Source organism: Stegostoma tigrinum, chromosome 5 (assembly GCF_030684315.1).
Source record: "Stegostoma tigrinum isolate sSteTig4 chromosome 5, sSteTig4.hap1, whole genome shotgun sequence".
Taxonomy (NCBI): domain Eukaryota; kingdom Metazoa; phylum Chordata; class Chondrichthyes; order Orectolobiformes; family Stegostomatidae; genus Stegostoma; species Stegostoma tigrinum.
The window spans coordinates 44,005,126-44,029,753 of NC_081358.1; the positions used below are offsets into that span (position 1 = coordinate 44,005,126).

The 24,628-nt window shown below is 41.2% G+C and overlaps 1 protein-coding gene across 2 annotated transcripts in view; it reads left to right on the forward strand.

Annotated features, from left to right (window-relative positions):
- ctdp1 (CTD (carboxy-terminal domain, RNA polymerase II, polypeptide A) phosphatase, subunit 1) overlaps positions 1–24,628 on the forward strand; it is a 270,284-nt gene that overhangs the window by 208,908 nt on the left and 36,748 nt on the right. The gene's annotated exons all lie outside the window — the stretch shown is intronic.

A 24,628-nucleotide genomic window follows, 5' to 3' on the forward strand; every position in this document is an offset into this window, starting at 1 on the left:
CCCATCATGGCAGATAGTGAAGTTTGAATTCAGTGAACTAATGTCCTTTCAGGGAGTAAATCTACCATACTTAATCTGCCCAATGATGGACAATATGTGCTGGCCTAGCCAGGAATGCGCTCATCCCTGGATTGAAAAAAAGTCAGCCTGGACTGTATATGGGCTACCTAGGGATATCACAGGAAAGTTACTACCAACTTGTGCTTTTGGTTGAGATCCCTGGATCTCCCATGTGCCCCTCCTCCTAAACCTGAGCAAACTGCAGTGTCTCCATCTTCCTTGCTTTTGAGCTCAGTTAAATAGTCTTTTTTGTGGAGCTTATGATATTTAGTCAGTTGGTGGTGTGCTGATAAATCAAGCAGCTCTGTTAGAGAAGGTGATAACAAAGTGTGAGGCTGGATGAACACAGCAGGCCAAGCAGCATCTTAGGAGCACAAAAGCTGACGTTTCAGGCCTAGACCCTCCCAAAACATCGGCTTTTGTGCTCCTAGGATGCTGCTTGGCCTGCTGTGTTCATCCAGCCTCACATTTTGTTATCTCGGATTCTTCAGCATCTGCAGTTCCCATTACCACTGTTAGAGAAGGTGTTGAGCTCCCTGAGTGTTACTGCGGTTTGATTTCTAGAGGCAAAAGGTGGATATACCGTACACTCTCCCCGTGTATGGGGCACACTAAAATCACACTTGCGGAGGATTAAGCTAACAGGTATGTAAGTAGTCCACCAGCGATTTAGTAAATAAATGTAGGTATATGGCATGGACAAGGATAGTAATGCTCGGCCCCGGACATGTTATAAATGATTGCTTGCTTGAAATATAAGAGGTCAGATAGCATTGAGGAGCCTTGCACAAGCAAACATCCTCAAGAATGGGACCAGGAATGAGGGACTTCAGCTATGTGCAGACAAGTAGAAGAGATGGATCTTCTCTGCTCAGAACAGAGGAGGTTAAAGGGGAGATGTAATTGAGGCTTCTGGTTATCAGGAGTTTAGATAAATAAGGGAATGCTCTCCACTAAGACAGATTTAAGGTAACTTGTAAAAGCACCAGAAGAAAAATGGGGAATTTGTTTTTAAATCAACATGTTATAATGATCCAGATTTTGCCACCTTAGAAGATATGGAGGCTGATTTCAAGTGACCTTCAAAAGGAGTTAGGTAAATACTTAGAAAATGAAGCATTTGCAGAGCCAAGAGGAAAGAGCAGGGGAATTAGATCTAATTGAATAGAACCAGCGCACACACAATAGGCCAAGTGCCCTCTCTCACATTGAAAAATTCAACTATTCAAAGATGGAAGTGAATGGGAAGAAAAATAGGACCTAGCAACCAAACTCTGGACAACTGGATGTCCACACAATATGATTATATGTGTGTGTTATACAGCAGTAAAGGAGTTCAGTCACCACTTCATATTTTTCTGATGCACCCAAAGGTGAAATTTTATTAAAAACACTGGATGGGAGCTCTGAGTTCTAGGCCTCTACTTAGCTGTTCCCTAGGAGGTAGTTGGAAACCATGGAAACAGACTTGTGAAACAGACTTATGCACTCCATGAGCAATCTTTAGTGGCTTTGACTTTCTTCAGAAACAATATTTATTTTCAAAGCTGCATATTTTTAGGAATATTCAGTTGCTAGTATATTCCTTGACCTAAAACCTGTGACCAGCTAGACTAAAATAATGTTACGTTTTTTTCAGAACATCCTTAAAATTTCATTGTTTTCCTGAAATCTGTTTGTGTTTTATTGTCATCAAAGGTAATGCCACTTCTGAATATGGCCCATGAAAGCATCTTTTTAGGTATTGGAAGGCCAGGTCTGAAGAATTCAGGAACACCTAGTTTACTCTGTTAGTTTGCATCAAATGGCACCAAAATAAATGGAACTGTGATTGGGGTAAATCACAGTCCATTAAGCAAGGCACTAGGATGCATTGAATGCTGTTTAACTCTAAAACCTTGCACCAACCAAGGACAAAATGCATGTCAGTAGTAACTGTTGTTGTACATAGACTGACTTTACTGTGGTCATGGTGCAATGTTATGCTTCTGGCTGGTAGTAATACTGCACAATTCTGATCCCAAAGTGAGGGATCTGGCTTAAGATAGGTTAGGCTTTACTTTTGCAGTTTGTTTACTGAGGTGGTCAGTCTCTGAAATTATTCACAAGAGGCTGTGAATGTACTTTAACAAAAGAACTTCAAAGTTCATTACACACAAAAGACAAAAAATGTGAAAAAAATGGAAATATGCTCCAGTGTTAAATATGTAAAAGGTACAGTTAGGAAGGTGGGTGATTATTTTATTATTGTGTACATAGCCACAGAGCCAAGCAGGCATCTTGTCAGTGGAGCTCTTTAAACTCACCTTAGACAACAAATACTCCCTAACACTGAATCATAGTTTGGAGTTTGGATGGTCTTAACAACCCTCTTGATGTTGGATGTCTGCAGAGAAGTCATGGCCATTCTGGAAATTGTTAAAAAACACACTGTCACCCTAGGAGATCAAAGCCAGTGGATGAGTAGTGAGGTCTTTATTGAGATTGATGGTGGATGTTATTTCCTGTCAATCTTCCTGTTATAGGTCCCCAGCTATTATTATGGTGGGTTTAAACACATTAGATTAGGGGTTCTTGTTGCACAGTAGTAGCATCCTTCCCTCTCGGCCAGGATCCTCGAATTCAAGTTCCATCTGCTCTAGAGGCATGTAATAACATCTCTGAACAGTTTGGGTAGAAAATACCTAAACACGTGGGGTTAGGAAAGAAACACATATTGAGTTTTACAAGAAAAGACACACTGCTGATTGATGGTGTCATTGAGTAAGGAAAGGCTTGGATCGGAATTGAGCTTCACTTAATATCAAGTCAGTATTTGTTCACATAACTTGTGATGGCGTGTTTTTACTGATTCACTGATTTTCTTTTTAAAGTTACCTGAGGATCTAATCAAACTTCCTGTTCCAGTTAATGGGCCATCCTGGGTGCTGAAAAGAAAGTGTGAAACTAAGTTGTAGATTAAAGAAAGTTACAATGACTGAGATGGACTCAGACCCACTTTTGTGTACTGTAACGTACGTTCCTGTGTCGAGCACTACACTTGTAATAAAAACAAAGATCCATGATTGGCAATAGTCACTTTTTACACACAGCCCAGAGTTCTCTAACATTTAATATATTGTCGATCACTATTCTCTTGTACACTCATTACAAAATCCAACCCATCCGAGATTAAGAACTGTTTAATCTACTTGAATGCTGTTGAAAATACCATAGTGCCTTGGGATCAATGATATTTATACATTACATTTTGAATGAACAAGATGTTGCAGGAAGAAAAAAAAATGCTTCCACGGGATTGGCCATGCTAAATTACCGATAGTGCCCAGGGATGTGTATATTAGGGTTATAGGGGGTTGGGTATGGGTAGGATGCGCTGAGGGACGTGTGTACTTGTTAGGCCGAAGGGCCTGTTTCCACACTATAGAGATTCTATGATTCTATGATTAATCTGTATGCTTCGGTTGCAAGAGATAGGGAGTACATGTTTATTTGTGATACATTTTACATAGTATTTTGACATTAAATATTTTTCTTGCTCCAAGTTCGATATTTTTGGAATGACTCATGAGAACTAGAAATTCTTATGATTGGATTTACAATTATAGTGCATCCTCTCACATTGGTTTTAAGTTTATACCACGCTAATTGAATACGATTGCCTGACATTCTTCTTGTCATTTATTACAATAAAGCTGCATGTAATCACAACATGCTTATCAACCGACATGTTTCTCAGTGGTGTGAAGATTTTATGTTCACCACTTTTTGCATAAATTGTGTGCTTCAGTCGTCTTTCCTCATTTTCTGCAATGAAAGCCCTATTCAGCATTGTTCAAAATAACTTATTCCATCTGAAAATCTCACAGATTATAATTAGTATATGCAACAGTTTTATTGTGTCACATCCTTTTTTTTAAGTAGGGTTTAGTGACAAAACAATGAATGAAGCAATTTAGTCACCATCCATGTTTAATGCTTGGATAAAGTGCTGTGCTTGTACTTCTTGATTTTATTTGTACTATTTAAACTAATTATGTTGCAAACATTTAACTTTATGCTAATTTGGAATGCATTAGCTTTATTTCAGAGAGCGTCAGAAACTCGTCATGTTTTGCAAAAATCCATCAAGTTAGCTGCTGCCTATTTAGGCATTAATTCTAAGTAACTTAAAATACTGGAAAGTTAAAACTTAGTTGTGACATGTGAATATACAGGTTACGAAAATGTATCAAGTCAATTTGGCTGCAGAATAGCTAGACTTAGAAACAGAAGTGATTCAGATTTTCAAAGCGTCATTTAATGATCTGATGATACGACATATCCCGATGGTGCAGTGTAATTACAATGATTAAAGAAGTGCAAGTTAATCCTGCTAGGACCATCAGTTTAGAGTTTTGTCTTCAGTAGAACACAAGGCTATTTGAAGAGGTGACTCTCTGCTGGAGTTGTATCTATTAGATGGAGTACAAGTTATGCAGTATTACACTCTTGGCAGCTATTCACCTGTTCTGTGCTTTGCTTTGTGCCCTGTTGGGGTACCAATCTTGCAAAAAAAAAGCCCTTTTTGTACATTAGAAAAAAATCATTAACTCGGTTTATGATAACTGAGCAGTATGTCAATGTACTTGCTCCTATCTGCAGTCTGTACCCTGTCTTTTTACTATACAGGCTAGTCTATAATTTACACCTGTGTACAACTCCTAGGACTGACAGTAAAATAGGTACTTGTTTTGCTATGATGTGTTCCAAAAAAATGTACCTCTGCGTATTCCAACGTTATGGCTGTGGATCAAAGACTTTTATTTTGTGAACATTACTTATATGTCACCATTTATGCTGAGTACCGCAAAAAAATGATGATGAATGTGAAGTGTTGTTATTTATTTCTCACTTGGTTACCCCGATACTGCAAAGTACCACAGATGCTGGAAATGTGAAGTAAGTGAAAGCACTGAGGCAGCATCTGTCGAGAGAAGACCAGAGTTAATGTTGCAGGTCGATGACCTTTTACTCGAGCTGGAAGAAATGGGCAAAAGTCTGAGATGATGGAAGGCAGAGAGATTCATAGACAAATGGATGATGGTGCAATCCAAAAGGAGCGGTCAGGGCCAATAAAGGAACAAAAGATGAGGATTTGCAAATGACAATGGCAAAGTGATTGGTACAGCAATAATAATGTGTGATGTTATGGAATTATAGAGTACAGAAGGGAAGTGCAAAAGTCGCATTTTCCAGTGCTTGGCCCATAGCCTTGGGTATTACAACATCGCAAATGCTCATTGAAGTACCTTTTTAAAGGTTGTGAGGTTTCCTGCCTCAACTACCTTCCCAGGCAGTGCATTCCTGGTTTCACACTCAGGATGAAAACTGTTTTCCTCAAATCCTCTCTAAACCTCCTGCCTTTCAACATTAAAAATATATCCCCTTTTACTGACACTTATCACTTAGGGGAATAGCTGCTTCCTATGCGCCCTGTTCGCACACCTTCTAAATTTATACATCTCAATCAGGTCGGCCCTCAGCCTTCGGTGCTCTAAAGAAAACAACCCAAGCTTATCCAGGCCCTCTCCAAAGCTAAACTGCTGCACGGAAGGCAATGTCCTAGTGAATCTCCTCTGCACGCCCTCCAGTATAGTGACCAAACCTACCCCTATACGGATTGAATAAATTAAACTAACTAAGATAACCATAAAACTCAATTTATCATGTACGTTTGGGGCAGCTCATAAGACAATACGTTATGAAACCAACAGGGGAACAGGCTACTTTTGATCTGGTAATGTGGAATGAGACTAATTCATTAATGATCTGGAGAATTTGATCTTCCGATGAGTTTAGTGATGGGATGTCTCAAATGAAACATATGCAACTTTGAGCTTCTTCAGTCTGTCAGGGCAGAGAATTCCAAAGAGGCTCACTTCAGCGTTAAGGGCACAATTTAAGAAAAATAAGCTTGTTAATTTAAGCCTGCGATTTTGAGTTACTTCTCCGAGAAGTGCGTATCTTTGAAAGTCTCTGGCAGAAAGTATTGGAGGGTGGATCATTGACTATATTCAAGGCTGGATTAAGCAGACGTTTGGTCTGTAAGGGCGCTGCAAGTGATGTGAGGTAAACTGGAAAGTGGAGTTAATGCCACAGTGAGAACAGCTGTGATCTTGTTGAATAGCAGAGTTGATCAAGCCTGATCCTGCTCCTATTTCTTACATTCATCACCAGCTATCCTTGAAAATCAGAGATTGTGATTCAGAGGTTGTGATTTCAAATTGTTGATACATAATTTTAATGCATCATACTCCACATTAACAAAAAGAAGCACTTCAACTAATTAGAAAAACTAAAGGTTTTGCTTGAACAATAAAATAAGAAGTGTATTCAAAGAAGGAGAGAGGACTTGTATCTATATAATGTATTTCATGGACTTAGAAAGCCCCAAAGAGCTTCACAACCAGTAAAGTACTTGTGAATTTCCATCTTTGATTATTATACTAGCTTATAAGTTTCAGAAAGTCCCAAAGCACTTTGCACACGATGTGTTACTCCGAAGTACATTCACTGCCCTGCAAGTGAATGCAGCTTCCACTTTACGATAGATTAAAAAAAAGAAATTGGCCATACGGTTGAGTAGGTGTGTTGCATTGTCAGAGTAAGCAAGCTGGGGAAAAGGAGAGCATTTTAGACTTCCAGATTGGATGTGTGAGAAGGATTTAACTCAATTGATGTTAATTGTTAATTATACATAACTATGTATAAAAATTGTTTCATATTGCATAGTATGGAGATAGTTGTGATACCTGTGTTTAGAATTTTATTCATTGAGATGCTTCAGCCACATTACAACATAGGGACATAGGAACAGGAGGCCATTCAGCCCGTTGAGCTTGCTTTGCGATTTAATATAATCATGGCTGAATGAACACTTCAATACCTTTTACCCACACTATCCCCACAACCCTTTTTGCTATTTGTTATCAGAAATCTATCAGTCTCTACTTTGAACAAATGCAACTATGAGCTTCTTCAGTCTGTCAGAGCAAAGAATTCCAAAGAGGCTCAACTGTCTGGGTTTAAAGAAAATTGTCCTCGGCCTGATCCTGAATGTCATCCCTTTAGCTTTAAATTGTGCCTCCTGGTTCAAAACTCTCCACGCTAAGGGAGACATCTTAGCTGCATCTACAGCGCCTTTTCCTTTAAGTATTTGATAGGTTTCAGTGAGATCATATCAACGTTTGAACCAATGAATCAGGAGTAAGCCAAACAACCCCCCCGCCTAACCCTGTTATCCCTTCAACATTGCTTAGCAAAAATAGATCTACTAATGCCTTAAAAATATTCAAGGACTCTGTTTCCATCACCTTTTCAAGAACAGAGTCCCAAAGGTTCACAACAGAATTTTGAGAGAAAAATTTTTTGTCTGATTTCTGTTTTAAATGAGTGACCACTGATTTTTAAACAGTGACCCATATTTTTTAGATTATCTGAAAGGAAGAAGCATCCTCTCCACATCTATCCTGTCAAGACCCTTCAGAAACCTTAAGGAGTTTATATTTTTCATTGAAGTTGCCTCTTATTCTAATGTACTGCAGAAAATACAAGCTTAGCCAGTCCAACCTTCCCTTATCACACTACCTGGCCATTTCAGATATTAGTACAGTAAACCTTCTGTATTCGGTTTTCCTGATGATAAATGGTAACATTCTATTAGCTTTCCTAATTGCTTTCTGTACCTCTTTACTAATCTTTTGCAGCCATGCACAAGAACATTCATCCCTCTGCCTCTCAGAGCTCTGCAAACCCTGATCATTTAAATAATATGTTTCTTTATTCTCCTTGCCGAAATGGGCAGCTTCACATTTTCCCCACATTACACTCAAATTGCAACATCTTTGCCCACTCTCTCAACCTATCTATATCTTTTTGTGACCTCTTTCTGTTCTCTTCACAATTTAATTCCCTGGCAATCATACGTTCCACTCCTTCATCCAAATAACTGGGGTCCCAGCACCAATCCCAGTGCTCGTACTATCTGTTTTTTATATTTCTGGCTAGCTTTCTCTTATACTACAAAGATTCCCTCTTTATTAATTTTTTTGGTCCTTTTTTATGTACTGTCCAATCTGCTGACTTACCACTTGTCTTTGCACAATTATATGCTTTTTCTTTTAGTTTGATACTATCTTTAATGAAGGCCTAGTGGTATTATCTTTAGCTCACTAACCCAGAGACCCAGGTAATGTTCTCAGGATCTGGATTTGAATCCCACCATGGCAAAAGGTGAAATTTGAATTAATTAAAAATCTAGTATTAAGAGTCTAATGATGGCTACGATACCACTGTTGATTGTTAGTAAAACCCATTTAGTTCCTTAATGTCGTTTGGGGAAGGAAATCTGTCATCCTTACCTGACCTGGCCCATATTTGACTCCAGACCCACAGTGACGTGGTTGACTGCTGTCTGGGCAATTATGGATGGGCAACACACACGTTTAGGGTGGCACGGTGGCTCAGTGGTTGGCATTGCAGCCTCACAGGACCGGGGACCCAGGTTCGATTCCAGCCTCAGGTAACTGTCTGTGTGGAGTTTGCACATTCTCCCTGGGTTTGCGTGGGTTTCCTCCGGGTGCTCCGGTTTCCTCCCACATTCCAAAGATGTGCAGGCTAGGTGGATCAACCATGCTAAATTACCTGTAGTGTTCAGGGGTGTGTGGGTTATAGGGGGATGGGATGTTCCAGGGGAGCGGTGTGGACTTGTTGGGCCAAAGGGCCTGTTTCCACACTGTAGAGAATCTAATCTAATCCCCTGAATGAATAAAAAACAGTTCAAGTTAACCGCAAATGGTGAGCCAGTCCTTGGAACTCTTCTTATGAGTGAGAATGAGACTACACTGCGTATTCTAAAATAATTCCTTAAATGTCTGCCACTACATCTCCATTGGATTATTCCATAACTTAATTCGTTAATTCACTTTAGCCATCATTTCACACCATAAATTTTTTTAAAGTCTCAATATTCAAGATCTAGGCCCCAACACTGGGTTAAATATCCATCCCCTCCTCCACCAGTTTCCTGTGTCTGTATATATGTATTGCCTACAGGATACACTGCAACAACTCAATAGGGTCATTCCATCCCTTGCAACATGTGCCATTGAGAGGGACCTTTATCAGCAGCGTAGTGAGAACACTGTGACATCACAAGTCTGGTACAACACTGACTTGGAAATCTATCACAGCCCCCTAATTATTACTGAGTGTGTATCTGTAAATTCCCTAATGAACAGCATTATAGGAGCACTCGCACCATAGCATCTACTGTGATTTAAAAAGGTAAAACGTCACTGTCTTCACTGGGCAACCAAAGATAGATATAAAATGCACACTTCTCAAGATTGCTGATATCCCCAGAACAAGTATATTTGAAAGAAAAGTACTGCCTGGTGCTTTATGTAAAGGATTCCATATTTGGGTGTAGTTTTGCTCAATTGGCAAAAATTGTAAAATCCCACATCATAAACGGTCAGCAGAAGCCTTTCTGGCACCATCACTGATAGCAAATATTTTTTGTACAGTGGTTTTCTGTCCCTTGCTTCACTTGTGTGTCAGAGTCTTGGCTGAGTTCTGGCAGAATTCACTGGGCTGAGTCATTGAGCCTCATCGTTGAGCTTTGTGCATTTGACTTTGTTCAGAGGTAGCCTTTGAACTTTTTTTTCTGGAATTGCACTCAGTTTTTACATGAGCACTTGCAAACAACTAAGGATCAATACTCTGTTCCTGTGTACTTTGAAGTCAGAAGAAACTGATTGCTTCGATACCTGGGAGCTTTCATGTTTGACTTATTCTGCAACTCCTTTGTGCTAATCATGGAAATCACTGTATATATAATGTGACAGTGTGCAGTGGAACGAAGCACAGAGTAGATGAAATAAAATATGTGACACAAGTCATCTCACTTTTCCTGGAAAAGGAGTGGGATAGATTGTTCAACTTTTCCATATGGATTTTTTTGTTCATTAACCAGACTCAATCGTTGATCTTGCAGTTCTTATTTTGGGAAATAATTGGGATCATTCTAATTTCAGTAATTCAGCTCTCACCTGTTTTGTTTTTTGCCCTTTAGTTTTGTAAATGCAAGCTGCTGTTGTTCTGCAGACTCCTACAATTCACCGAGTATTATGAGGATAGGCTGTGCTTATTTCCACTGAAGTTTAGAAGACCGGGGGATCATTTAATTGAAGTATATAAAATCCTGAATGCTCTTGATAAGGTGAATGTGGAAAGGTGTGGGGCAGTCCTACACCAGGGGGTTGGCCTTTTAAAATTAGGGTTCAACCTTTCAGGACAGAGTTGAAAATTACTTTTCTGTCAGAGGGTTGTGCAACTGCAAAACTGTCTGTTTCAGAAAGTGGTAAAAAGGGTCATTGAATATTTTTGAGTTAGAGATGAATAGATATCTGATTTGGCAAGAACGCAAGGGTTATTGTGGGAGAAAGTTCATGCAGATGCTGGAATCTGCACTGAAAACAAAAAATGCTGGAAATCACAGTGGATCAGGCAGCATCCATGCAGAAAGAACACTGTCTGAAGGTGCTGAACTCGACATTAAGTCCAGAAGGTCGTAAAGTACTTAGTCTGTGGATGAGATATTGTTCCCCCCCGTTTGCGCTGTGATTGACTGGAGCATTTCAGCATGCCAGCAACAGACAATTGTGGGGGGCAGATGGGAATGTGGTATTCAAAACACAAACAGATAAACCATGATCTTGTTGAATCACAGAGTAGGTTCAAGGGGCTGAATAGTCTGTTTCTGCTGCAATTGTGTATGCGTGTAACTCCTCCGACAGAATAAGTTTTATTGTTTGGTATTTAAATTGCGAAAAATTGAACCAGGTGACATTTACAGAAATGTTTCTGCATCAGAACTTATCCCTTTTTGTTTCTTTCTGAGGGAGAAGTGAATGTTTTGAATTTATTTCCTGCTTTTCATAATCCCAGGGCATCCCAGAACACTTCAGAGTTTTACAGGACAGCAGTAGTAAGCTGATGGGGTTGGAATAGTTCAGCTGGCTGGATGGTTGATTGGCGAAGCAATGTGATGCCAACAGCAATTCAATCTGCACACCGGCTGAAGCTACCATGGACTCTCCTCTTGAACCTCTTCCCTTTTCCAAGGTATGGTGGCTCTCGAGTTAAATAACCATCAATCGCCTTTCTCTAATGAGGGAGCAGCCCTAAGTGGTAAAACTTTGGCAGCCTGACTTGAGGAGGCTAATTGTGCCATGAGTAAGGCTGCACTGCCTGAAAGGGCATGAAAGGATGATTCAATAGTAACTTGTCAAAAGAGAATTTGATAACTAGATAACAACAATCTTCAGCTCCTTCATCAAGGTCTTCCTTCTGTCATGAGAAGATATAATTGTAGGGTGATAAGGAAAGGGCTGGGGATTGGGACTGAGTAAGTAATTAGCAGAGCCACAACTAGTCTCACTCCATTGCTCTTACCCATAATCCAACAAAAGTTTCTTTTCAAGTGTTGGTCTGACTGAAATTGCTCAAAACTTTTTCTGATGCTTTTTTGATATCATAACCATAACCACATTCAGTGAGCCCCTCATCAGCTGCAGAATGCTTCAGGATGTCCTGAGGCCAGGAGAGGGTGCCACTTCATTCTGTGATTCTATCCAGTTCCCCATTAGCAGAAAGGTTGAGTACCAGATGACATAGATTTAAGGTGGTTGGCAAAAGAGGCAGAGTTGATTTGAGAAAAAGCCTTTATTTGTATGGCACTTAGTAAACAATGCACTACTTGAGAATGTGATGGAGACAGATTCAGCAGCAGCTTTCAGAAGAGAATTGGTTTAGTACCTAAAGATAGAAAACTTTCAGGAAAAAGATAGGGGTGGTTGGACTAGGCGAGTTGCTCTTTCTGACTTGCACATGACCCTTCGATTGGCCTCCTGTACTCTAGTTATTCTGTCTCTTTGCATAATTGCCAGTCCTCTTTTGATGGTCACTATTCAATCAATTTCCATCAACTTTCAGGAAGTGAAGTACTTTGAAGCCTGGTCACTGTTGCAATGCAGGGAAACATGAGCGCAATAGGATCCACCAAAAACAATGCCATGTTTTAGTGACAGGCTTTAAGGGATAAGGTTTATTTTTCTTCAGAATTACCATTTACTTTTCTTCTTTCCTGTGCTATTTATTATTGTATGCTTATTTCATGAGAAATGAATGTGACCATCAGACACATGAGGAGAAAACTATTTCAGCTGTTGGTTTTCATGGTGGGCAATTGGTACCTAGCTGTTAGCTTTGAAAAATGACTGCATTGATTGGTCTTGTGACCGTTGCGAGATTGTAAGTGGTGTTAAAGTGGTAATGTTTTTCGATTTGCTCTGCATCCAGATAGTCAGGTATTTTAGTGAATCAACTCATTAACTTTACAGCCAGTCATGAATTACTTGGCCTCACAGACTTTCTTTATTTTAAATATGGCTGTCCCTGGATGTGTGCATTATTTATCATTTCTAGATCAGATCTATTACTGGAGGCAATTAATGTGAGAGCTGGGATGCACTATTGGCCATGAGGTCTTCCTGCTGCTTATACTTAAGGAGGATGTGAATTATGTGTCATTGCCACTCATTCTACTGGAATTCTAATGGATTCACCTATCCCAGTACCCACATGATGGGCCATATGGCCTCCTCAAGAGCAATATATCTTTCTCTCTAAATGCTCCTTTTTTAATTGACCCTGGGTTTTGTCTAACATTGCAGACAGCCTGTAGTGTCTCTGAGGGTTTTAATTATTAGCGTTGATTATACTTTTTCCTGTTAAATGGGCCAGTGCAGAGATGGGTCTGGGCTTGTTTGAGACTGCTTTCATTTGGAACACGGATTGATGAGCTTCACATTTGTCCTTTAATCAGATTTGAACGTTCAGCAATCAGCTGTTACTTCCTATTAGAACATGTTTGCCAAAAATCCGCCCTATCCCTTGCCAGCAGGCAATCTTTAATTCATTGGTAGCACTATCTGAGCACAAACAGAAGCAGAAGCTCTGTGCGAGGTGGAGGGAGGTTTAGGGATGGAGGAGAAAACAATTTGAGTAAAATACTCCTGTCCGTTTTCTGAAGTTTAAAAATAGTTGTTGAAAATGTTTTGCCTCCTTATAGATGTGGAGTAAATGGTGGCCCTCAGCAGAATACAAGACCCATTCCCAAGTTCTAGGACAGATAGTATTAAAATACAATTCAGTGTTGACTCTCATAGCAAGTGAAGTGCAACTCTCCTGGTCTATATCTCTCTGTTTGTTGCCCAATTAAAATTATTTTTACGTCCTCTGCCTTTCATGTTGCTCTTTGTGTTTAAACAGTTGTTATAGGCATCGTATTAATGTAATGTCTTGTTATATAATTCAGAGTACTGAATAATGAGGATGCAGTTTATATGCAAATAATTGATGATTTGAAACCCGCTTCATCTGTGGTGCTGTCATGTTGAATGTAAGTGAGAAATGTTTATGTTCATTCCAAAGTGTTATATGCAGCGGGATGTCTCAAGTTTTGTTTCAATGTTATAACGGCTTCCTAATAGCAAGGGTAAATTAGAGTGGCCATTGATGGAGGTGTTTTTTCTCATTCTACATCTGTGAGCTTCTCAGGACTTTACTGTGATCACATGATCTCTGACACAAGATAGTTTGCTTCTAGTTCAAGTTGATCTATAATCTTCATACGACCAAAAATTGGGAAGATTAGCATACAATCATACTAGACCAAAAGAAATGTTTGGCTCACTATACCTATGCTCTGTGAGTAAGCTGCCTACTTTGTCTCTATTCTCCTTATAGCCCTTGCTTTTTTTTTCCACATTAAATATATGCCTGTATCCAATTTGAGTTTGAATATTACTTCAGAATCGTTTTTTTGCATCAAACTTAAAAAGGCAAATGAACTTACAGACTACTGAATGGCTTGGACAGAGTGGATGTTTGGAATTTGCTTCCATTGGTGGGAAAGACTAGGATCCAAGAGCACAGCCTTAGGGAAAAGGGAAGGGTTTTCAGAATGGAGGTAAGGAGAAATTCAGAGAGTGGTGTATCTATGGAATTCACTGCCACAGAAGGCTGTGGAGGCCTGGTCATCGAGTACATTCAAGACTGAGATAGATAGGTTCTAAGGGGATCAAGAGTTACAGGGAGAAAGCAGGAGAATGGGGTTGAGGAACTTATCAGCAATAATTGAATGGTGGACCAGATTCGATTGGCCAAATGGTCCAATTCTTGCTCCTATGTCTTATGATCTAATTGTTGGCTTTAGGGCTGGAACACAAAGTGAAGGTGCTCAGAGAACTGGTCCCCGAGTCTGCGTTTGATTTCCCTGATATAGAGGCAACCACATTGGGAGCAATGGGCACAGTAGATGAGGTTAGATGAAGTACAGGTGAACCTCTGCTAGATTTGAAAGGATTGTTTTGGGCCTTGGATAGCAGTGAGAGAGGAGGTGTAGATGCAAGTGTAGCACCTCCTGCGGTTGCGGGGAAAGGTACCAGGTGAAGTGGAGATGTTGGTATGGAGTTAATGAGGGAGTTGTGGAATGAATGGTCCCTGACCATTAGGGGTCACCCAGATAGGGGTGAGGAGTGAAATATCTTTTTGATGATAGGGTCTGATTGTAGGTGTAGAAATGTCGGAGGATGTTGCATTGTATTTGGAGGTGATGGGGTGGTATGTGAGGACTAAGGAGACTCTATCCTTTATTGTTGTTGGGAGGAAAGGGTTTGAGGGCAGAAGTGTGGGAAATGGGGGAGATGCAGAGGATGGGAAAATACGGTCCCTGAAGTAGAAGGATATCTGTAAAGTCCCAGAGGAGAACGCCTCATCCTGGAAGCGGATGTGGCGGAGGGGTTGTGAGTATGGGTTAGCATTTTTGCAGGAGGGTGGATGAGAGGACATGCTGTCAAGGTAATTGTGGGAATCAGCAAGTTTGAAATGGATGTAAATAGTGATTCTGTTATTGGAGATGGAGAGGTCCAGGAAAGGGAGGGACGTGTCTGAAATGGTCCAGGTGAATTTGAGGACTTGGTGGAAAGTGTTGACGATGTTGATATACTGTTCAAGCTCTTCACGGGAGCACGAGGCAGCACCGATACAGTCATCAATGTAGCGGAGAAAGAGGTGAGGGATGGTACCAGTATAGTTGTGGAAGAGAGATTGTTCACGAACCCTCCGAAGAGGTAGGCCTAACTCGGGCCCAAGCGGGTGCCCACGGCCACCCCTTTGGTTTGCAGGAAGTGGACAGAATCAATGGAAATATTGTTGAGGGTGAAAGACAATTTCCGACAATTCCGAATAAGAGTATCAGTGGAAAGGCAGTGGGTGGGCCTACGGGAGAGGGAAAAGGGAGGGCTTTTAGGCCATTCTCATGAGGATAGAGGTGTACGGGGACTGAATGTCCATGGTGAAGGTGAGGTGTTGGGGCCCGTGAATTTGAAAGTTTTGGAAAAGGTGGAGGGCGTGGGTTGTATCCCGGAAGTAGGTAAGGAGCCTCTGTACCAAAGCGGGAAAAACGGAGTCAAGTTAGGAGGTGAGCTCATGAGGTTTGGGGGGTAGGGGGGGGTGCAGTGGCAGGAGCAGGCAGAGACATTGGATTGACCGGGACAATCAGGTTTATGGATTTTGGATAAGACTGGTGTTGGGAGACGTATCAGGTTGGAGGCTGTAGATGGGAGGTCTCCCAAGGTAATGAGGTTGTAGATGCTGTGGGTGAGGATGGCTTAGTGATCAGAGGGTCATGAACACGGCAACAGTAGGAGAAGGTGTCAGAGAGTTAGCGATTGGCCTCAGCGATGTTGAGGTCAGTACAACATACTACCACCCAACCCATTGGGAGGTTTAATAGTGCGGTTAGGGTCAGAGTGAAGGGAACGCAGGCATACGCGTTCCAAAGAGAAGAGGTTAGAGTAAGTGAGAGGGATGGAGAGATTCAGGCGATTGATGTCATGGCAACAGTTGGAGATGAGATCGAGGGAGGGTAGGAGGCCAGGAGGGGGTGTCTAGCAAGATGGAGTTCACGGGAGGGGGGACAAGGGGTCATCAGAGCGTGGGTTGGATTCTCATTCAAAGAAGTGGACATGGAAGCTGAAGAGAAAGCTCAACATTAAGGCTGGCGTTCACGTGTGGGCACAGGGGAATGAAGGTGAGCCCTTTGCCGATGTACTGGTTGGATCATGTCAGGAGAACAGCATTTAATCCTGGGTACCATCCCTCGGGAAAGTTGTACTGGTCTTGGAGTGTGTATACAATAGTTTTGCCAAATAATACTTGCAAAATGTGTTAAATCACAGGATCAGATTGCATAGATTAGATTTGTATTTGCTTGAGCGCAGGAGATGGTAAGGGAGTGAAGGAATTTTTTTTTGCAGTGTTCAGTGTGATTAAATGATGTGATAGGCAAAGGATATGCATGGATATCTTTAAAGATGATGTACAGGAACGATGGCTGAAATTTATACAGCATATTAACAGTGCTGCATGAAACAAAACATGGAAATGAGATATTAGGTCCAAATGATCAAAAACCTTGGTCAAAGGAATGTCTTTTAATGAGTGTCTTAAATGGGAAAAATCAGATGGAGAGACTGAGAAGATTCAAAATTATATTCCAGAACCTGGTGGGTCAGTTGTTGGTGTGCGCGGATTTGTGAGGCAGGAGGGTCGCTGCAGACCTGATGAGCTGAATGGCCTCCATTTGCTTTGTAGGGATTCTGTAATTCTAAATACACGTCTCTTGAAGATGTTTCTTGTGTGATTCACAGTCTGGTAAAAAAGAAGATTTGTCGCCGGTTTCAAACTAAATGAGTGTTTGGCAAATCCATAGTAACTTTTTAGACACAATGCATTCGTCCAGCTGGCAGCATGAAATGATACTTTGGCATCTCAGTCAGGAACATATCAATCCATCTGCTCCAAAAAGCTAGATTTTGACTTTGGAGACAAGGAAGCCTTAAAAAAACTGGAAGAAACGAAGGATTTGAAACTGCTCAGAAGACCAAGGGGATGTAGCACATTCATGAAAGAGAGAACTTGAACTTTAATGTGATCTTTCAGAAGCCATAAAGCATTTTACAGACTATTAAGTACACTTGAACTTTAGTCATAGTTGTAACGTAGGAAATGCGGCAGCCAATTTGCGCTCAGCAAACTCCCACAGACAGCAATATGACAATGAGGGTAATTTGATGATGCTTATTCAAGGTTAAGTATTGGCCAGGGCACCAGGAAGAATGTTTGCTCCTCTTCAAAGTGCTGCCATGGGGTCATTCACATTCATCTGAGAGAACTTAAAGGGAGTAGTCACCTCGTTAGGGGTTTACTACAGGCCCCCCAATAGCAGCAGGGAGATTGAAGAAAGCATAGGTCGACAGATTTTGGAAAAGTGTGCATGCAGTAGGGTTGTTGTAATGGGTGACTTTAACTTTCCTAATATTGATTGGAACCTCCTTCGAGCAGAAGATTTGAATGGAGCTGTTTTTGTAAGGTGTGTTCAGGAGGGTTTCCTAACGCAGTACGTTGACAGGCCGACGAGGGGAGAGGCCATTCTAGACTTGGTGCTCGGAAACGAGCCGGGGCAGGTATCAGATCTTGTGGTGGGAGAGCATTTTGGTGATAGTGACCATAACTGCCTCACATTCTACATAGCTATGGAGAAGGAGAGGATTAGGCAAAATGGGAGGATATTTAATTGGGGAAGAGGAAACTATGATGCGATTAGACATGAGTTAGGAAGCATGGACTGGGAGCAGTTGTTCCATGGTAAGGGAACTATAGACATGTGGAGACGGTTTAAGGAACAGTTGTTGGGAGTGATGAGTAAATATGTCCCTCTGAGACAGGCAAGAAGGGGTAAGATTAAGGAACCTTGGATGACGAGAGCGGTGGAGCTTCTAGTGAAAAGGAAGAAGGTAGCTTACATAAGGTGGAGGAAGCTAGGGTCAAGTTCAGCTAGAGAGGATTACATGCAGGCAAGGAACGAGCTCAAAAATGGTCTGAGGAGAGCCAGGAGGGGGCACGAGAAAGGCTTGGCAGAAGGAACCCGGGAAAACACAAAGGCATTTTACACTTACGTGAGGAATAAGAGAATGGTCAAAGAAAGAGTAGGGCCGATCAGGGATAGCATAGGGAACTTGTGTGTGGAGTCTGAGGAGGTAGGGAAAGCCCTAAATGAGTTTTTTTGCTTCTGTCTTTACGAAAGAAATGAACTTTGTAGTGAATGAAACCTTTGAAGAGCAGGTGTGCATGCTGGAATGGATAGAGATAGAGGAAGCTGATGTGCTGAAAATTTTGTCAAACATTAAGATTGACAAGTCGCCAGGCCCGGATCAGATTTGTCCTCGGCTGCTTTGGGAAGCGAGAAATGCAATTGCTTCGCCACTTGCGAAGATCTTTGCATCCTGGCTCTCCACTGGAGTCGTACCTGAGGACTGGAGAGAGGCAAATGTAATTCCTCTCTTCAAGAAAGGAAATAGGGAAATCCCCGGCAATTACAGACCGGTAAGTCTCACGTCTGTCGTCTGCAAGGTGTTAGAAAGGATTCTGAGGGATAAGATTTATGACCATCTGGAAGAGCATGGCTTGATCAAATACAGTCAACACGGCTTTGTGAGGGGTAGGTCATGCCTTACAAACCTTATCGAGTTTTTTGAGGATGTGGACTGGGAAGGAAGCATGGACTGGGAGCAGTTGTTCCATGGTAAGGGAACTATAGTCATGTGGAGACGGTTTAAGGAACAGTTGTTGGGAGTGATGAGTAAATATGTCCCTCTGAGACAGGCAAGAAGATGATGAGGGTCGAGCTGTGGATGTGGTGTATATGGACTTCAGTAAGGCATTTGATAAGGTTCCCCATGGTAGGCTCATTCAGAAGGTCAGGAGGAATGGGATACAGGGGAACTTAGCTGCTTGGATACAGAATTGGCTGGCCAACAGAAGACAGCGAGTGGTAGTAGAAGGAAAATATTCTGCCTGGAAGTCAGTGGTGAGTGGAGTTCCACAGGGCTCTGTCCTTGGGCCTCTACTGTTTGTAATTTTTATTAATGACTTGGACGAGGGAATTGAAGGATGGGTCAGCAAGTTTGCAGACGACACAAAGGTCGGAGGTGTCGTTGACAGTGTAGAGGGCTGTTGTAGGCTGCAGCGGGACATTGACAGGATGCAGAGATGGGCTGAGAGGTGGCAGATGGAGTTCAACCTGGATAAATGTGAGGTGATGCATTTTGGAAGGTCGAATTTGAAAGCTGAGTACAGGATTAAGGATAGGATTCTTGGCAGCGTGGAGGAACAGAGGGATCTTGGTGTGCAGATACATAGATCCCTTAAAATGGCCACCCAAGTGGACAGGATTGTTAAGAAAGCATATGGTGTTTTGGCTTTCATTAACAGGGGGATTGAGTTTAAGAGTCGTGAGATCTTGTTGCAGCTCTATAAAACTTTGGTTAGACCGCACTTGGAATACTGCGTCCAGTTCTGGTCGCCCTATTATAGGAAAGATGTGGATGCTTTGGAGAGGGTTCAGAGGAGGTTTACCAGGATGCTGCCTGGACTGGAGGGCTTATCTTATGAAGAGAGGTTGACTGAGCTCGGTCTCTTTTCATTGGAGAAAAGGAGGAGGAGAGGGGGCCTAATTGAGGTATACAAGATAATGAGAGGCATAGATAGAGTTGATAGCCAGAGACTATTTCCCAGGGCAGAAATGGCTAGCACGAGGGGTCATAGTTTTAAGCTGGTTGGTGGAAAGTATAGAGAGGATGTCAGAGGCAGGTTCTTTACGCAGAGAGTTGTGAGAGCATGGAATGCGTTGCCAGCAGCAGTTGTGGAAGCAAGGTCATTGGGGTCATTTAAGAGACTGCTGGACATGTATATGGTCACAGAAATTTGAGGGTGCATACATGAGGATCAATGGTCGGCACAACATTGTGGGCTGAAGGGCCTGTTCTGTGCTGTACTGTTCTATGTTCTATGTTCTAACTTCAGGTTAATGTCTCATGCAAGAACTGATCCCTGTATTGGTATGACACTGGAAGCTTTGTTTTTGATTACTGGGATCATCTACTTGTAAAATATGTTCTAAATATGACAAGTAAATGAAGCAAAGTACTGCAGATGCAGGAATTCTGAAACAAAAACCAAGCGCTGAAGAAACTCCGCAGGTCTAACCTCATCTGCAGAGAGAGAAACTGAAATAACATGTTGATTCCAAAATGACCTTTCTTCAGAATGCAGTCATGTCAGACTCACCATTAACCCTGCTTCACGCTCCATAGATGCGGCAAGACCCAGTTGAGTTTCTCCATACTTTTTTACTTTTACTGTAAGTAATATGAATTTGTTAATTAACCTGGATTGCAAACACAGAATATTCACATTAGTTTTAAATATGTCTTCTGCTTTCATGAACTGTGCATTGTTAATTTTTTTTAAGAAGTGATATTTTTGAATGGGAATATCCCAGTTGACCTGGTTGTGGCCTCAGTTCCATTTTGCCTGCCTCCATAACCCTTGATTCCCTTGTCTGTTGAAAATCTATTTCATTAGACTCAAATTCTATAACCAAGCCTCCATCTACTTGTAAAATAGGTTCTAAATATTACACGTAAATGAAGCAAAGAACTCCAGATACCGGAATTCTGAAACAAAAATGAAGTGCTGGATAAACTCAGCAGGACTAATGGCTCATTACTGTTAATTGATAATCTCCGGTCATGTTAACCAATCATGGTGCTCAAAACCCTTATTGTGCAGTCCCTGTTGGATTCACACACATCCCCACCACCACCTCCAAATTAAAAATTGCTGTTAAAATACAAGAGACAATATTGTGATAATACTTCAGTTAATTGGCCTTTCCTATAACGACCGTAAAGTATTAAGTAATAGCACTGCACCATATAATTAACTATTCTGTCTGAGATAGAGAGAATTTCTCCTCGTCTCCATGGATGGGATGTGGGCATTGCGGCTAGGCTGGTATTTCGTGCCCAACCTAATTGCCCAAAGGGCAGTTAAGGATCAGCCACGTTGCATTGGGTCTGAAGTCACAGCTAGACCAGGTAAGGATAACAGATTGCTTTCTCTGAAGGACATTAATGAACCAGATGGATTTTTTTGTTTACAACGACCAGCAGTGGTTCTGTGGTTGCCATTAGACTAGCTTTTCACTCCAGATTCTGATCTGTGTTAGTCACGAACTTTTACTTGGAGATTTCAAGTGTAATAGTCAATTACTTGTTCTTTATTCACTGTGATAATGGAAGCTGCAGACATTACCCACGTAAGGAGTCTCTCCACAGTCTCAATTTGTCAATGGAAGGACAATTTTACATCGACTTTCCCTCCCTTCAGAGTTGCTCAGCGAGGCAATTGCTTTTCTTAGTTGTGTGGGCTGGGAAATTGTGCTTAATTCATTCACTTCCAGCTCTTTGCTCTGCTTTTAACAACAACAACCTCCCTTTGTGCAGTACCTGTCAAATAGTAGAGCGTGACAGCGTGCTTCACGGGATGTGCATCAAAGAAAATATTTACCACAAAGCTGCATAAAATTTTGTGAAATCTCATTTGCACAAAAACTCGGGCAGAGATTGTCTTAAAGGCGGAGAGGGAAAGTTAACAGGGAGTGGTTTAGAGATGGATTTTCAGAGTTTAGGGATGAGGATGAGAAGGCACAGCACCAAAAGTAGAAAAAAGGAAGTCAGTGCTGCTCAACAAGGCAAGACGGGATGAACACAAGATCTGTGAAGCAGCAGGAGATTGCAGAGATGGGTAAGGATTATGGTGCCCCAGTTGAGCTGCTCTAGTATAGCTGTGACATCGACCTCTATGTGACAAGATGAAACGTGGCCCACGTTTATACAGTCCACATGAATCTGGACAAAACCAATCAGACAAATTATCACCCATCAATCTACCCTCATCATTAGTGATGAAAGGTATCTTGACAGTGCAGCCAAACAGCAATGACTCAGCAATAACCTGATCAGTGATGCTCCATTAGGACAACTTGGTTCCAGACCTCATTATAACCTTGATCGAAACATGTACGGAAGAGCTGAATTCCAGAAGTGTGGTCAAGGGTGACTGCCTTTGATGTTAAAGCAGGATTTGACCATGTGTGACATCATGGAACCCTAGAAAATTGAAGTTGGTGGGAGTGAAGATAAAACTTCCTTCTCAGTGGAGTCAAACCTAGCACAAGAAAATGATGGTTGTGGTTATTGGATGGTACTGGAGTGTGGCAACACTTTCTAACACTTTCCTCTGTATCTTCGTAACAAGATACACGTGACAGTAAACAAATCAAACCAAATAAATAATCCTAAAACGCTGACACAGGTAATTATCAGCCAATAAAATGGTGATTAATAAGAAGGAGTGTTACAATTTCAATTGTAAGATAAGTGATTGATAATCAGAAGTAAATAAAGTCTGTATTTTTAAAATTTTTCTTACTAATACATCTTAATAATTAAAGGTGTTTAAAATGCAATTAGATGAGAACCAAACTCCAGAATGTAAGAAGTAAAGTAACTGCATTGTTTTATTGGTTAAAATTGCTTTTGAATCTTAAAGCCGCAGACCCAAATGTATTGAGCCCTGTCATTCTAGGGGATAAGGGGCAAGACATTATAAATGTCTAATTGACCTATGTTAAGGCAGTTATGGGAAAGGCCATTTAAATGAAGCATTACCACATTATTGCAAGTTGTATTTTAACAACAGTTTTTATTTTAAAGGGTAGAGCACGAATCCCAAAGGGACTAGAATAAGGGTTTTGTAATGTGAATATAGGTTATCAACTAAGATTAATGAGGCTTTGACCTGTATCATTTGGAATTTAGACTGGTCTAAAGTGGCCTCATTTTTGAGTGGGGTGGAAACCTGAGGTGTTTTGAAAAGTGAAGTCTCATTGGGACTGAGATTTCTTCTGCCTCGCAGACAGAAGAGGTCCAGGAGTGGGAATCCAATTGAACCGGAAGAGTTATGCCATGACGATTTTGACAGTTTGACCTCTCCAGTAACATCTGCTTTTATTTGGTTACACAAGTGCTGAAACCATGAGTCACTTAATATGCTTCAATAACATTCTCCAGATTTCAGATCATCAGAGAGTTTGCCACAAACCAGTTAACAGCATCAAGAATACACTTACTGGGGAAGAACTTCAATGTTGTTTGTGTTACATAACAGAAATATTAACTGCTTTGTTATATAAAAGTATGTAAAACACTGCTGTTGGCACAAAAAGGGCCAGTCTACATGGAACATACAGCATTGCGGCAGGCCATTTCAGCCTAGCTGCTCTGTGTTGGTATTTGCACTTTAGTTGAACCACCTCACATTTCTCTTAATTTAACACCATTACCGTGTCCTAGTATCTGATTCTCACTTCGGATTAATCCAGCCTCCCCGTAGATGGATCCTGGTCTGTTCTACATTATAACCTACAAGTAGATGAAAACAAGAAGAGATAGGAGCAGAAGTAAAGGGTCTAGGCCCGAAACGTCAGCTTTTGTGCTCCTGAGATGCTGCTTGGCCTGCTGTGTTCATTCAGCCTCACATTTTATTGTCTTGGATTCTCCAGCATCTGCAGTTCCCATTATCACGGAGCAGAAGTAAGCTGTTTTGGTCCATCAAGCCTGTTTTACCATTGAATGAGATAATAGCTGGTCTGATAATCCTCATCTCCACCTTTCTGCCTTTTCCCCATAATCCTTGATTCCCTTTCTGATTTAAAAATTGGCCTATCTCAGTCTTGAACATACTTAATGATTCAGCCTCTACAACCCTCTGTAGTATTGAATTCCATAGACTCTCTGCCCTCTGAAAGAAACAAATACCCTCCTAATCTCTGTCTTAAATGGGTGGCCCTTTACTCTAAGATTATATCCGCTGGGCATAGACACTGTCAGGGTGGGAAACAACCTCTCTACATCTCCACTGTCCACCCACTGAGAATCTTACAAATGTCAATAATGACTCCTGTCATTCTTCTAAACTCTAATGACTAGAAGCCCAACCGATCTTCATAGAAAAATATACCTGGAAACAACTTGTTAAACCTTCTTTGGGCTACCTGAAATGCCAGTATACCTTAGCCTAGATTGGAAAAAGTTTCTCCTAATGGTGTTCTTTTTAGCAAATGACTAGAGTTTTTGAAGCAAGACTGAAGCAATGAACAAATACTTATGTGGCTACCTGTGTCACCTGCTAATTTAAGAATTACTACCCACTTCACAGATATGCTTGATCAAGTAATAGATGCTTTAGCCATTAAACAAAGCAATCTACCTTTTCATGTGGAAACCATCATGTGGCATTTCCACTATAACAGATCCGACCTCAGAGTGAAGTGATAATGCTGGTGCATCTTACAGCTGAATTACCTAGACCAGCCAAGACCCAGGTTTAACCCTTCAATCTGGACTGTTAACTAGTTAGACTTAAATTTGTTCAGCACCCTGTTGTAGAGTCATACAGTATGGAAACAGATCTTTCAGTCCAACCAATCCAT